Source organism: Thalassophryne amazonica, chromosome 2, assembly GCF_902500255.1.
Source record: "Thalassophryne amazonica chromosome 2, fThaAma1.1, whole genome shotgun sequence".
Taxonomy (NCBI): domain Eukaryota; kingdom Metazoa; phylum Chordata; class Actinopteri; order Batrachoidiformes; family Batrachoididae; genus Thalassophryne; species Thalassophryne amazonica.
In genome coordinates, this window is record NC_047104.1 from 146,338,486 (window position 1) to 146,352,652 (window position 14,167).

A 14,167-nucleotide genomic window follows, 5' to 3' on the forward strand; every position below is an offset into this window, starting at 1 on the left:
CCAAAAATTATACTGTTATGGTTTATTCCATGTATAGTTCAGTATTCCATGCAAAAATGTATAGATTTCAAAAAAAATTTAAATAACACCCTTCCCTATCATTATGGGGTGTTGTGAGTAGAATTTTGAGGAAAAAAAAATGAATTTACTTAATTTTAGAATAATGCTGGAACATAAAATATAGAAAACGTGAAGTGCTGTGAATACTTTGTGGATGCACTGTGTACCACGATATGACACTTCTTCATCACATAAAAATTTATACCAGTATTATTGTGGACATTCCAACTCCAACACACAGCAGTAGTCTGACTGTATAACTGGTTGCGAAAGTATGGTCAACATCTGCTTTAACATAAATGATTTCATTGCTAATTTTAGTCTGGTTTGACTCGCCAGCTTATTTTATGCATGTGAAGGGAAAAATTGTTTGTTGCATCTGGAATAATGAGGTATAGCCATAAACACACTGTGTTCAGAGACACATGTGCACTACCCTGTCACTCCTGCACAGTGTGTCTGTACACAGTAATATGATTATGCCTCCCTGCTTTGGACCATGGGAATGACTCAAATTAAGCTGCTTTCATGCCCAGCAGGAAGACGCTGTGTTAGTATTCTCAGTTGTAATGTTGTATGTTCTGCACAGTGAATCAAGTGAGTTTGCTGTCCTCCAGCTGAAAGATGGGTTTGTTACACATCTAAGGTTGTCATATTGTGCAACACTAGCTTTCATCTACGTATTAAAGTTATAATTATGCTTTCATGTTAAACATCCTCAACGTCGAAACTCCATGCATTAAGAAATTACCCTGTTTTAAGCAAAAGTTAGCCTTCCTGAGTGCACTGAAGTGCAGATGCTTTAGACATTTAAAGGGCCTAAAACTTACTTTGAAAAAGATAAAATGCCAAATTTAATATTTACAATCAGACAGAAATAAGTAAAATGTCTGAATACTTTAAACACACTGGAGGTTAAACAATCAGGATTATGTAGGATTATGCAAATACTAATGAACACATTTAAATTAACCCTCTGGGGCCAATGCCGTCGTATACGACAGCTAAGACCAAGCTTTACTAAATTATAAATAACGTTTGAATGATGTGAGATAGAAACTTACTTTTTTTTTTGCTGAAAAGTTAGCTCCACAGACTTTCGAGCCAGCCATCACCCATCTTTGTACTCCTCATAGAAGCTGTGTGATGATGTGCGCAATTTGAGTGTCCAATTGGAATTGTTTCACCGTCACATGGTTTTCCAAAATCCAATCATAGGGCAGATTTACCTCACGTGAAAAGCCAAAGATCATTTTCAGGAGTGATGTGTTACTAGTTGGCCCGTTTGAATAGCCCCCTGGGTGCTCCAATGAGTACACTGGCCCTGCGCCATTACGCACAGCGATCAGTGAAAGCAGGAGCACACGGAGAGCCTCTGATGACAATCTCATGTGCTCAAACAAAGAGTGCAGGATTGCTCCACTAGTTTGCATGTGAATGTTACTGGATAACTCTGTTGCTTTCTCTGTGTAAAGCACTGTTTACCATATCAATGGACAAGAAACCGCATAGACCATTTTGTATATATTGTTCAAAATGTGCATTTGTGTTTATTGTTTGAACCTTTTTGTTGTACAGACTTTCACACAAGACCTCAAATTACCTTTATAAAGTGTCAAAACAATTGTTTAGTATAGTTTGCTGTGTGTTTTGAATAAATCTGTGTGGAAAATAATTTTTTGCTTTATTTTTTCCTTGCCTATTTTTGATTGTAAACCTTTATTGCACTTATAAAACACAACAAAAACATATCTATTCTGAAAGCACAGGTTGTCCTGAAAAAAAAAGAGACATAAAACTTGATTATGGGATGCAGGGAGAGCTGTTAACAGCAATAATAAAACATTTATGCCAGGCGAGTGAACTGTGCAAAAAATGCCCTCGGACCCCAGAGGGTTAAACTCAGTAGAGATTTTGGGAAGAGGATAAGTAAAACATATACGTTCTACACACACCTTGACTTCCATCGGGCTGATGCTTATCCCTGGAAACTGTAGGGCATAACAAAAAAAAACCCAAAACATTAAATATTCATGTGGATCCAAGATGAAGGGGCAAAGTATGATGATGATGTCAAACATTGATCATAAATCTTCAAACCTCTGTTCCTGATTTCACCAGCACCAGCACTTGGGCTTTAAAGAGATACATCAAAATTACGATGAGTGTTTCATGATCAAACAGTCACTGAACTCAAGTATTCGTGTCTAGGTACAAAGGACAACAATCAAGATCAAAGTTCAATAATTGCAATCTAAACTCAATGAACAGGACCGACATATGTTAAGCAATCAGGAAAAAAAGAAGAGTAATTAAGTCGACAAAACAGAAATTAATTCGACAAGCTAATACAAATAATCAGAGCTACACCATTACAATGTCACCCTCAAAGGAGCTACATCGTTCTACACTGAAGACAACAAATTTGGACCCCTGGAGCGAGACTTTTCTTGAGTTTCAAATTATACAGTATTTTTTTGTCTTTCTTATGCCTGATTCTGTTTTTTCTCACTGTTTAAGGTGCAGCTCCATCCAGAGATGGGAGTTGTATTCGTTTTGACGATCCTCCTGTCCTGTGCGCCAACAGCATTTCTTGTATATTTGTCCGTGAATTGTTCTGTGAATTGTTCTGTAATTTATGTTTGTAGCATGGCCCAAGCAGAGGGTTACCCCTTTGAGTCTGGTCTGCTTGAGGTTTCTTCCTCAGAGGGAGTTTTTCCTTACCACTGTTGGTAAGGTTAGACCTTGCCTGTGTGAAGCGCTTTGAGGCAACTCTGTTGTGATTTGGCGCTATATAAAGGAAAATAAATTGAAATTGAAGTTTCACAAAGATCTTTGAAAATCTGCTCTATCAGCCAGTGTCAGCTACTTCAACATCACAGTGTGAACGTCCCATTAAGGACCTTCCTCAAGGGCCCACGTGTGATAGAGCCACAAGGTTGCATCTTGAATATTTACACCAGTTATGTCCTTCTGACATTCACAGACGACTCAAGCAAGTACCAATAAATGAAAACATGAAATGAAGCTTTCTGATCATATTTGTGGCTTAGTGTCACAGTTATGACAACACTGACTTTCCATTTCTCATCAACACAAAGGCATAAATGTGTAGAACGTATCCAAAAAATGGCACAGAGGCTTTTAAAGTGTTCAGTGTGTTTTATAAAATGAATAATTACATTCAATTTGAATAAGCATTTCGAGGGAAGAAAAATTCTCACACATTATACATGTCCAACATACATATACATTAAAAAAGATGTACAGTCAGAGCAGCCTGGCCATTTTGGCTCTCCTTTTAAAGAGATACTAAAAGAAAAATAACAAGGTACTGCTCAGATGGGAGCAAAAGATTACACAATTCCATTAACCCTGAGACAAAGTGGTTCATAAAGAAAAAAGCCAGCGATGGGGTCGACTTGTTTCTCAGCCAGATTCATCAACACATCACTGCCTCGGTTACTCAGAAAGATAACCAGGAATTACAGCACAAATAGTGTTCCTTTGCCTACAAGCAAGTGCCTGTTTAGTCAGATTCAACCAACAGCCAGTGTGAGTGATGCCAGTGAGATAATACAGGACAGGAAAAGTGAGGATGTTTTCTCTTTGTCACCGCCAGTTTTGTCAGATGGTAAAGAGCCATTTGTAAATCTGATTTCTGCTGGGAACAGCTGCTGGGCAACTTACTCCAACAGAACCAGAAGATCAGAAATGATTTTAGTACCGGCTCATTTCTATCCAAAGAGAATAAGCCTTGTTTCCACCGAGCGATCCGGTGTCGCCAACCGAACGCTTCTCCCCTAAAAATCAGTCTGCCCTGTCTTCACTCTGCATGCGTAATTTCAAAGGGTCAGCATCAATTCACCGATTATCGCTTCATTTCTCCTTCAAACTGCACTCGTCATCATCTATCTCAGCGACAGATATCTGAAGCTGTTGTACAACAATCATTATCACATAAATGCAGCATTATTTCATCATAAAAGACGGAGGACCGATCAAAACGTGACAGCAGCACATCTGAGTCTGACTCTCTGAGTCTGACTCTCTACACCCAAAGTGATCAAAGGGAATAATGTGATTTTTAATCATCAGATGACAAAGTAAAACCTAGGGATGGGTATCGAGAACCGGTTCCTTTCGGGTATCGTTAAGAAATTATTCGATCCACCGACATCAATAAGCTTTTTGCTTAATGATTCCGTTATCGGTCCTTCAGAGCGGCCGTTGTTTTGGGGGGTGTTTGTCAGGAAAATGATAATTTCTCTACACTGATTACAGACCCTGCAGCGGGTGTGTAATCAACTTTTCTGCAGTGCGGCTTTGCTTTGAACCTTTGAACCAATCGAAGCAGTGGTTCGCAGATTGAAGCAGTGCTTCAATCTATTGCTTCATTTATTCTTTTTTTTTTCTTTTGCTGTATCTTAATTTTCCCCAGCTAAAACCCTAAAGAGCATACGTCTGTGAGTATTATTCACCTTTTTTATGTTAAACCGACCTGTTATGGTTTTGTGAAACAGTTGTATTTTATAACTTAAAAACGGGAGCGATGCTAACACGTTAGCATGTCTACGGCATTTTCAATGTTAAAGCTAGCATTAAGCAGTTGCAGCTGTCATCACGTTCGGGTGCATTTTTCTGTATAATTTGTTGTCGTAAAAGAGTCAAATGTATTACAAATTGTAATATTTTTTAAATTTGTTTTTGTTTATATATTAATAATCTAATGATTAGTTATTATATACAATTTTAGAGAAAGAGACAAAAAGAACCTGAATAGAAACGCAACAGAAAATATAAAAGCAACTAACAATGAACATACATAAATAAATAAATACATACAGAAATAAGTGTTTCCTGTGAACACCTAGTGACTCTTACACCTCCACTTCATCCCCGTCTTATTTAAGTTTAATGACTGTTTGTTTTGGTCAAACCATATATTCAATGTGTTAATTTCTTCAGTGATTTCCTCCAGAACTATATGCCAAACTAGAAAACTGCTGCATCCTAGTAAGAGCAGAATAATACTGGAATGAATTTAAGGATATGATTCCTTCTTTATGTTCTCTAATGCCATATACCAACAGTGCAGAGTAGCTACCTAAACTCTGTAAGTGAGAGAGTATCTCGTCAATAGTTTTACATCCTCATTGAAGACAACTTTGGATGCGGTAGCTCCTCTGAAAAAGAGAGCTTTAAATCAGAAGTGCCTGACTCCATGGTATAACTCACAAACTCGCAGCTTAAAGCAGATAACCCATACGTTGGAGAGGAAATGGCGTCTCACTAATTTAGAAGATCTTCACTTAGCCTGGAAAAAGAGTCTGTTGCTCTATAAAAAAGCCCTCCGTAAAGCTAGGACATCTTACTACTCATCACTAATTGAAGAAAATAAGAACAACCCCAGGTTTCTTTTCAGCACTGTAGCCAGGCTGACAAAGAGTCAGAGCTCTATTGAGCCGAGTATTCCTTTAACTTTAACTAGTAATGACTTCATGACTTTCTTTGCTAATAAAATTTTAAGTATTAGAGAAAAAATTACTCATAACCATCCCAAAGACGTATCGTTATCTTTGGCTGCTTTCAGTGATGCTGGTATTTGGTTAGACTCTTTCTCTCAGATTGTTCTGTCTGAGTTATTTTCATTAGTTACTTCATCCAAACCATCAACATGTCTGTTGGACCCCATTCCTACCAGGCTGCTCAAGGAAGCCCTACCATTATTTAATGCTTCAATCTTAAATATGATCAATCTATCTTTATTAGTTGGCTATGTACCACAGGCTTTTAAGGTGGCAGTAATTAAACCATTACTTAAAAAGCCATCACTTGACCCAGCTATCTTAGCTAATTATAGGCCAATCTCCAACCTTCCTTTTCTCTCAAAAATTCTTGAAAGGGTAGTTGTAAAACAGCTAACTGATCATCTGCAGAGGAATGGTCTATTTGAAGAGTTTCAGTCAGGTTTTAGAATTCATCATAGTACAGAAACAGCATTAGTGAAGGTTACAAATGATCTTCTTATGGCCTCAGACAGTGGACTCATCTCTGTGCTTGTTCTGTTAGACCTCAGTGCTGCTTTTGATACTGTTGACCATAAAATTTTATTACAGAGATTAGAGCATGCCATAGGTATTAAAGGCACTGCGCTGCGGTGGTTTGAATCATATTTATCTAATAGATTACAATTTGTTCATGTAAATGGGGAATCTTCTTCACAGACTATGGTTATTATGGAGTTCCACAAGGTTCTGTGCTAGGACCAATTTTATTCACTTTATACATGCTTCCCTTAGGCAGTATTATTAGACGGCATTGCTTAAATTTTCATTGTTACGCAGATGATACCCAGCTTTATCTATCCATGAAGCCAGAGGACACACACCAATTAGCTAAACTGCAGGATTGTCTTACAGACATAAAGACATGGATGACCTCTAATTTCCTGCTTTTAAATGCAGATAAAACTGAAGTTATTGTACTTGGCCCCACAAATCTTAGAAACATGGTGTCTAACCAGATCCTTACTCTGGATGGCATTACCCTGACCTCTAGTAATACTGTGAGAAATCTTGGAGTCATTTTTGATCAGGATATGTCATTCAAAGCACACATTAAACAAATATGTAGGACTGCTTTTTTGCATTTACGCAATATCTCTAAAATTAGAAAGGTCTTGCCTCAGAGTGATGCTGAAAAACTAATTCATGCATTTATTTCCTCTAGGCTGGACTATTGTAATTCATTATTATCAGGTTGTCCTAAAATTTCCCTGAAAAGCCTTCAGTTAATTCAAAATGCTACAGCTAGAGTACTAATGGGGACTAGAAGGAGAGAGCATATCTCACCCATATTGGCCTCTCTTCATTGGCTTCCTGTTAATTCTAGAATAGAATTTAAAATTCTTCTTCTTACTTATAAGGTTTTGAATAATCAGGTCCCAGCTTATCTTAGGGACCTCATAGTACCATATCACCCCAATAGAGCGCTTCGCTCTCAGACTGCAGGCTTACTTGTAGTTCCTAGGGTTTGTAAGAGTAGAATGGGAGGCAGAGCCTTCAGCTTTCAGGCTCCTCTCCTGTGGAACCAGCTCCCAATTCAGATCAGGGAGACAGACACCCTTCTCTACTTTTAAGATTAGGCTTAAAACTTTCCTTTTTGCTAAAGCTTATAGTTAGGGCTGGATCAGGTGACCCTGAACCATCCCTTAGTTATGCTGCTATAGACTTAGACTGCTGGGGGGTTCCCATGATGCACTGAGTGTTTCTTTCTCTTTTTGCTCTGTATGCACCACTCTGCATTTAATCATTAGTGATTGATCTCTGCTCCCCTCCACAGCATGTCTTTTTCTTGGTTCTCTCCCTCAGCCCCAACCAGTCCCAGCAGAAGACTGCCCCTCCCTGAGCCTGGTTCTGCTGGAGGTTTCTTCCTGTTAAAAGGGAGTTTTTCCTTCCCACTGTCGCCAAGTGCTTGCTCACAGGGGGTCGTTTTGACCGTTGGGGTTTTTCCGTAATTATTGTATGGCCTTGCCATACAATATAAAGCGCCTTGGGGCAACTGTTTGTTGTGATTTGGCGCTATATAAATAAAATTGATTGATTGACTGATGTGTGTGTGTGTGTGTGTGTGTGTGTGTGTGTGTGTGTGTGTGTGTGTGTGTGTGTGTGTGTGTGTGTGTGTGTGTGTGTGTGTGTGTGTGTGTGTGTGTGTGTGTGTGTGTCAGAGTAGAGTCTGCGATTTGGTAGAATCAGAGATTCTACTACTAGAGTCTCCGATCTCAGATTCTACCGGCAAAATCTCAGTACAGACTGATCAGAGACTCTACACAAAACATTGTTTTTGATTTCACACTGAGCAAGGTGTGTCTGTGATGTCAAGTTGATTACAAGTTCTTAACGTCTTACTGTGATCACCTTCAGCATGGTGTGGCTCTAATGCAAAGTTGATATGACAGATATTTTTCTAATTTCCACAGTAAGGCATTGAAGTCATTCTGTCTAGACATCTTGTCATAATATCACAGATTTTTGTCTAATTTCCACAGTAGGGTATTGAAGTCATTCTATGTCTAGATATCATCTTGTCATGGTAATGAATAGATTGGTAGAATCGGTGACTCTCCTGGTAGAGTCTCAGATTCTGCCAGTAGATTCTCCGATCGGAGACTCTACCAGTAGAGTTTCTGATGGGAATCTCTATTAGTAGACTCTCCAATTCTACCGCCACAGACTCTACTTTGACATATATATTATTTTATTTTATTTTTTGCCACCTCAGTGCTGAGGATCCCAGTGGCTTGAGAAGGGCAAGAGGACACAGCAGATAGTTACTTTTAAGCGGTGGCAACAGAATTCTCATGTCTGATCTTGTCTTCTAATTCATGGAATGACGGTATGTGGCAAAGACACAAAGAGTTTGTTGGCTGGACAGTTGACTCCCCAAAGGCATGCTGTTGAAAAACAAGTCTAGACAGGGCACAGGGCTTAAACATAGATGAGATGTATAATCACTTAAAATGGAGAAGTGAACCAACCAACCAACCTCTTTCAAAAATTTCATAATAATCCACATTGTTAATTGAATCACTTTTTCAACAGGCCAGCAGAAGGACAGTCACACCAACATCATCCAATATCATAACTATTCTCTTAGGTATTTGGAATTAAGCATCACAGATCTGTTGTCCATACTGATGCCATCTTTCAGCTTTTCTATGTACTGACTATGTCAAAATTTGGCCCCAGCCCGCAAAAATGTGCCTTGTGCAGCTTTATAATCTTGGCTACGCACCATCCTCTGGCCTGCTGCACTGCTGTTTATCGTGTTTCAGCATCTTCCTGCCCTAATTTTTTTTCCTCCTCCCCCTCGGCTTCAGAACATTGCTCAAATCATAGGCGTGTTGCTGCTCCCCTCCTGTGACCAAACTGTTCTGCAGCAGCTACTCAGGAGGAACGAGTCTTTTCATCAGCCACTGAGTATCTGCCCTGCACCGTAAAGTCAGAGAGAAGACTTGGGAAAATGCCATCATCTACATGACTCTCAGTGAGAGAGGAACACACTTCCTGTCAACAATAAAACAGCATAATCCCTTAGCATTTATCATGCAATTAGGTGTATTCAGCAAAGGGAAACTACAGATAAAATCCAAGATAAGATCAGGAGCGATTCAGCCACAAAAAAATGGGAGCTAATAATGCCTTTCAGCACTACTGTTTCCTGAGGCTGGGCACTGATGGGCATTTTTCTGCAGTGGTACCTTTGGATTTGCACAAATGCAATAATTTCTAATTATGTACTGTGCACTTGCATTTTCAACTTAAATACATAGATCCAATTAATGTCACACTTTTCGCAGCAATTTGCAGAAAAAGCGTAGTCATAATGGAATCAGTCAGCAAATCAATGAGGGAGTAGGCCAAATTCCCATCACAAACTCTGTAAAAACGACTGCACAATTCACCTTTGGAATCTTGGATTCTGATCAATACCAATGAGAACCAGCAAGCCTCCCATTTTGGGCCATGTTGGTATCTTTTATACTTCTTTCATAAATTAGATGCCCATTTATAGTTGGGTGGACTGAGACAAGGACACAGGACAGCTAGCCTGAAGCACAAACCTGGAATTGAACCCTGGTCTCTAAACTAGTTGTCCAATTCTTGTCCCCCAGTGTCACCTGATCTGTATCTGTTATCTTGACGAAACAAATGTCAAATGTGAAATAAGACAGTGTCATAGTCTAACAAAAGGAATATTGGACATTTGGCATTTATTGTACACTAATTAACCAAGGTCACCGATTTCTTATTCCTGGTCTTAGGGGACTAAACTACTGCCCATTTAGACAAATTCCACATTGGGCATGTTTCAGTTCTATTTGTGGCCACCAAGGGGCAGAGTTTCTCAAACCTTGTGTGGCACAAGGTCACTTCACCCAGACCTCAGACAATTTTGACATTAAACATGTTTTGATTGGATTGCGGTCACCGGGGCAGAGTCTCCGCAACACCGTGCACAATATCTTGAAAAAACTTTATGTATAAAGTGGAATCCACGTACACAAGCTCACCACATTAATGCCTTGGACAAATTCAGTGATGGATGATTTTGACGGTAATTGTGGTCATGTGGGAGCAGAGTATCTGACACCTCATGAATGCAATATCTTTAAAAAAAAAAAAAAAAACTTAACGAGCATTGGTACATGCAGTCAGTAACCTTACAATGACCTTGGGCAAGTTCATTGTTGGGACTTGATGATGCAACTTTGGGTAAGTACCGTCTTTGTTGGCACCTTCCACTATGATTTCAGATGAATGCCATTTGATCTAGTGTTTATGGAAGGAGAAGGTCTCTATTTCTTCAAACAGACACATAAATTACTGTCAGACATTTCTTTCTGTTTCAGTATGTACTTTCCTGTTCTCTTACTTTACTTTTTTATTCTGGCAGGAACACATAGTCCGTCTGAACCATTTCCCTCTTTTGCCCCCATTGAGTTCTGTTCCTTTAGGTCACAGAGGCATGCTTGATGTAATCTGCTGTACTGTTATGTATGCATGGTTGTACTGACCTGCTTTCAAGGGTCGGGTGTATTTCTCTGTGATTTATCATCATAAAATGAGGTGAGATTAGTGGGTGTGTGACCAGAGCGACCTTTTCATTTAGTTTCCCTACAGTGGTACAACTCCCGCAGTCCATGGATAGAGTGAATAAAAAATAAAAAATAAAAAATCTTGGTCTCTGCCACTGGTGTATTTCTGACATTTACACCCCCCCACACACACACACACACACCACACACAGGTTTTTACATAATCACTCCTCTTATTGTGGGAGTAGGGATCAATTTTTTTTTCTACACCTCACCTTCATGTCGACAGGGATATGTAATATACACAGTAAATATTAAACTCTAAAAATACAAACACATACTTGTCATACATCCATACAAGTGTTCACTTCTATAATACAAATGATGTGCATAATGTCATACATATCATTAGCGATGCAACAGAAAACGAGAACAAAAGTGCAAAACCGCAACACCACACACATATCAGAAAATGTTTCAAAGGCTGCATTTAAACAGTCAAGTTCACTCACAATAAGATATCTGAACTCATTTCCATAAAATTACATATTTTCTGATATTCCCTGAAATCAGCATGGCAAGCATAGGATTAACTGACCGAGTCAGCGAGTGAGCCAACTTTGCAAAATTTCAATATGTAACTGTAAAACCTATTGCATATCCAGATCTGAAATTTTGGGTTCTGATAGATATAAATGCGAACCAGTGAATCTCCCATTTTAGGCAATGTTGGGATCTTTTCATGTGTGCAATGACCATAACATAAAATAAGCCTATTAAGTTACTTCTGAAGCCTTGTGGCTAGGTGAAGGGAATTGGTGTTTGACCAATCCTAACCTAAATTCAATTTCTTATTCCCAACCTGCTGCTCTTGGCTCAATGTATATGCCAAAATTGATCAAAATTGGACTGAGTTTTCGTAAAATATGTTGCAAACGTAGATACACAGGAACAAATATATTTGTTGTCGGAAAAAAATCAATTCCAAAGATATAGTGCCATGATGGTAGTAGTTAAATAAGAAGGTGGCAAGTTCAAACAATTTCTATTGAATGTCTTCCAGGGGCTCGGGGCCCCTTCCACAGTTAAAGGCAATACAAACTGATCCAACATGGAGGTAAATAGAGAGGACTTTTGAGAAAAAACAGCATCAAGCCTTAATTATACTCAAACTATAAGCGCTTCCACTAAACCTGACGGTTTATACACATAGTTCAATTACCATTTAAAAGTAGACTTACTGCAGATTCGGTCTTTGTATTGGGAATAACTTCAAATGGACCATTTGAAAGTAAATTGCCATTATAGAGATTGAAGAAACGGATTCAAAATTTAATAACAGTCAGTTTAAAATGTGGAATATTATTAACACTCTCCTCTACCCACACTTCATTCACATCTGTCATTGGCCTAGCCTTGTCACAATGTGGATTAGACAGCAACTCCAGCAATTTGAGAAATTTCTATTTTTTTCAACTGGTATAGACTTGACCCCTAATATGACTGTGCCACCCATGCAAAATATGCAGTCTGCATATTGATTCATGATTCTTTTAGCTTGTGGGCTCAGTTTGGCTAGTTGCGCTCGATATGTACTCTATCTCTGTTCAAAGCTAAACTAAAAACCTATCTGTTCAGAGTTATTTATTTTTTTCAACAGTTCTTTTAGTCAGACAGGAAAAAATGTTCTACCTGCTTTACATGTTTCGGCTACTTCCTGTAGCCTTCCTCAGAAGCGTCACAAGATGGAGAAGTGACGTGTCTTATAGGCTGCTACTTCTTGATTCGGCCAGACAGCAGGGGGAACATACGCCGAAACATGTAAAGCAGGTAAAACAATTTTTCCTGTCTGACTAAAAGAACTGTTGAAATAGTTAACTTAAGAAGACAGTATGAAATTTCACAAATGTTTGTTCAGAGTTGCTTTTAGTACATAGTTTTATTGTGGTTGTTCATTTGTTGTTGATTTTATGCATTGATGTGAAGCACTTTGGTTCAGTAGTCACTGTTGTAAAGGGCTATACAAATAAAGTTTGATTGATTGATTGGCTTATTTTTTGGCAAGCAGTCACCACAGTGGATCCAGAATGGTCACATGGTGATCTGGCACAAGTTTTAAGCTGGATGCCCTTCCTGATACCAGATGTACAGGACAGTTGGGGCATGGGTGGGCTTTGAAACCCACACCTTAACTACCACTGCACCACAGGTTTAGAAGATGATACTGAATTCAAACATAGCCCAGACTGCTCCCTGTGTAGGGAGAAAGAAAACATTATGGGAATACACAATGAGATCACGGAGAAACGCCAACAACAACACAACATGGGGGCTCTTGGTGATGAATCTTCTCTGGCTAGAAGACTGAAAAATGTGCCCATTTTATAGGATATATACACAATGCACAGTAGTTGTATGATAACGGTGAAATTTTGCAAGTCTTCTCATTTGTCCTCAAACAACTTCTTTCCATTAAGGTTCAATCGGAACCTATCAGCTGTCATTATGCTTGGCAGACACGTGATGCATTACAGCTACAAATTATTATGCCAGTATTGCAATAGATAGCAGCACATTTCAAGGTAAGAACTTGATTGGTACATTTTTCATTACAGGCTCACTTTCAATAGAACCTGAGTGTAAAATCCACCTGAGTATGTGAGTGTTCTTCTTCTCCGTAATAACCCAGTCCGTAAGTAGTGAGGTGTAAAGAAGGCTGTGCAGCTCAGTAATAACACTTCAAACATCATAACCATGATGAATAAAAGCTGGAGGAGGCACGAGAGGTCTTTCAATCTTTCAAGAAAAAACAGAGGGCACATGATGAGAAGCTGAAAGACAACAAAGTTAAAGAGGAGCATTCGCTCTGCACCGTGTGGGAGCAAAACCGTGTGGATGTACCGGATTAATGCTACGTGCTGCCTACTCCTGTGCACGTACAGTACACAGCTGAAAATGTTTGTCCTCTTCCTACAGTCCTCCCTCCTTAATCCAACCGTCTCTTAACTTGAACTCGCGCAGCAGTGACAAAAGCAACAAATGCACAACACATAGATAAAATGTGACAGAGTAAACAGTGGCGACAACCTTTGCCCCACCGTCCTACCTGAGTATTTCCCTTCTGGAGCTCCTTCAGCGTAATAACAACAAGAAGATCATCTGCATAGCAACTGAGCAAACCGAGGGTGCTTCATCGTTCCCTCCTTCACTCTTTCCGAGCTCGCCGATTCAACTTCAGCGGTCTTTTCTCTGGCTTGGCTGACTTTTGTCCCAATTCTTCTACCTCTATTGCTGCCTCATCCCCTCCTTCCTTCTTGCTGCTGCTCTCCTCCCACTTCTCCTCCTCTTCCTCCTGCTCATGTGTACAGGCACGCCATTAATCGCCTCCGCCTCCTCTGAAGGGAAAGCTCTGATTTCAGCCCCCCTCCTCTCCTCTATAACAGACAGATGGGAGGAGAAAGGTAGAAAGGAGTTTAATAACAGGGAGGGAGAGAGAGGGAGAAAGGA

General features: G+C 39.4%; 1 protein-coding gene across 1 annotated transcript in view; it reads right to left on the reverse strand.

Annotated features, from left to right (window-relative positions):
* Window positions 1-13,939, reverse strand: part of LOC117532291 (LARGE xylosyl- and glucuronyltransferase 2) — a 164,466-nt gene extending 150,527 nt beyond the window's left edge. Inside the window, exon 1 of the mRNA XM_034195612.1 lies at window positions 13,767-13,939. The gene's annotated coding sequence lies outside the window, so the exon portion shown is untranslated. The remainder of the gene's footprint in view (window positions 1-13,766) is intronic.
* Between the last annotated feature and the right edge of the window lie 228 nt (window positions 13,940-14,167).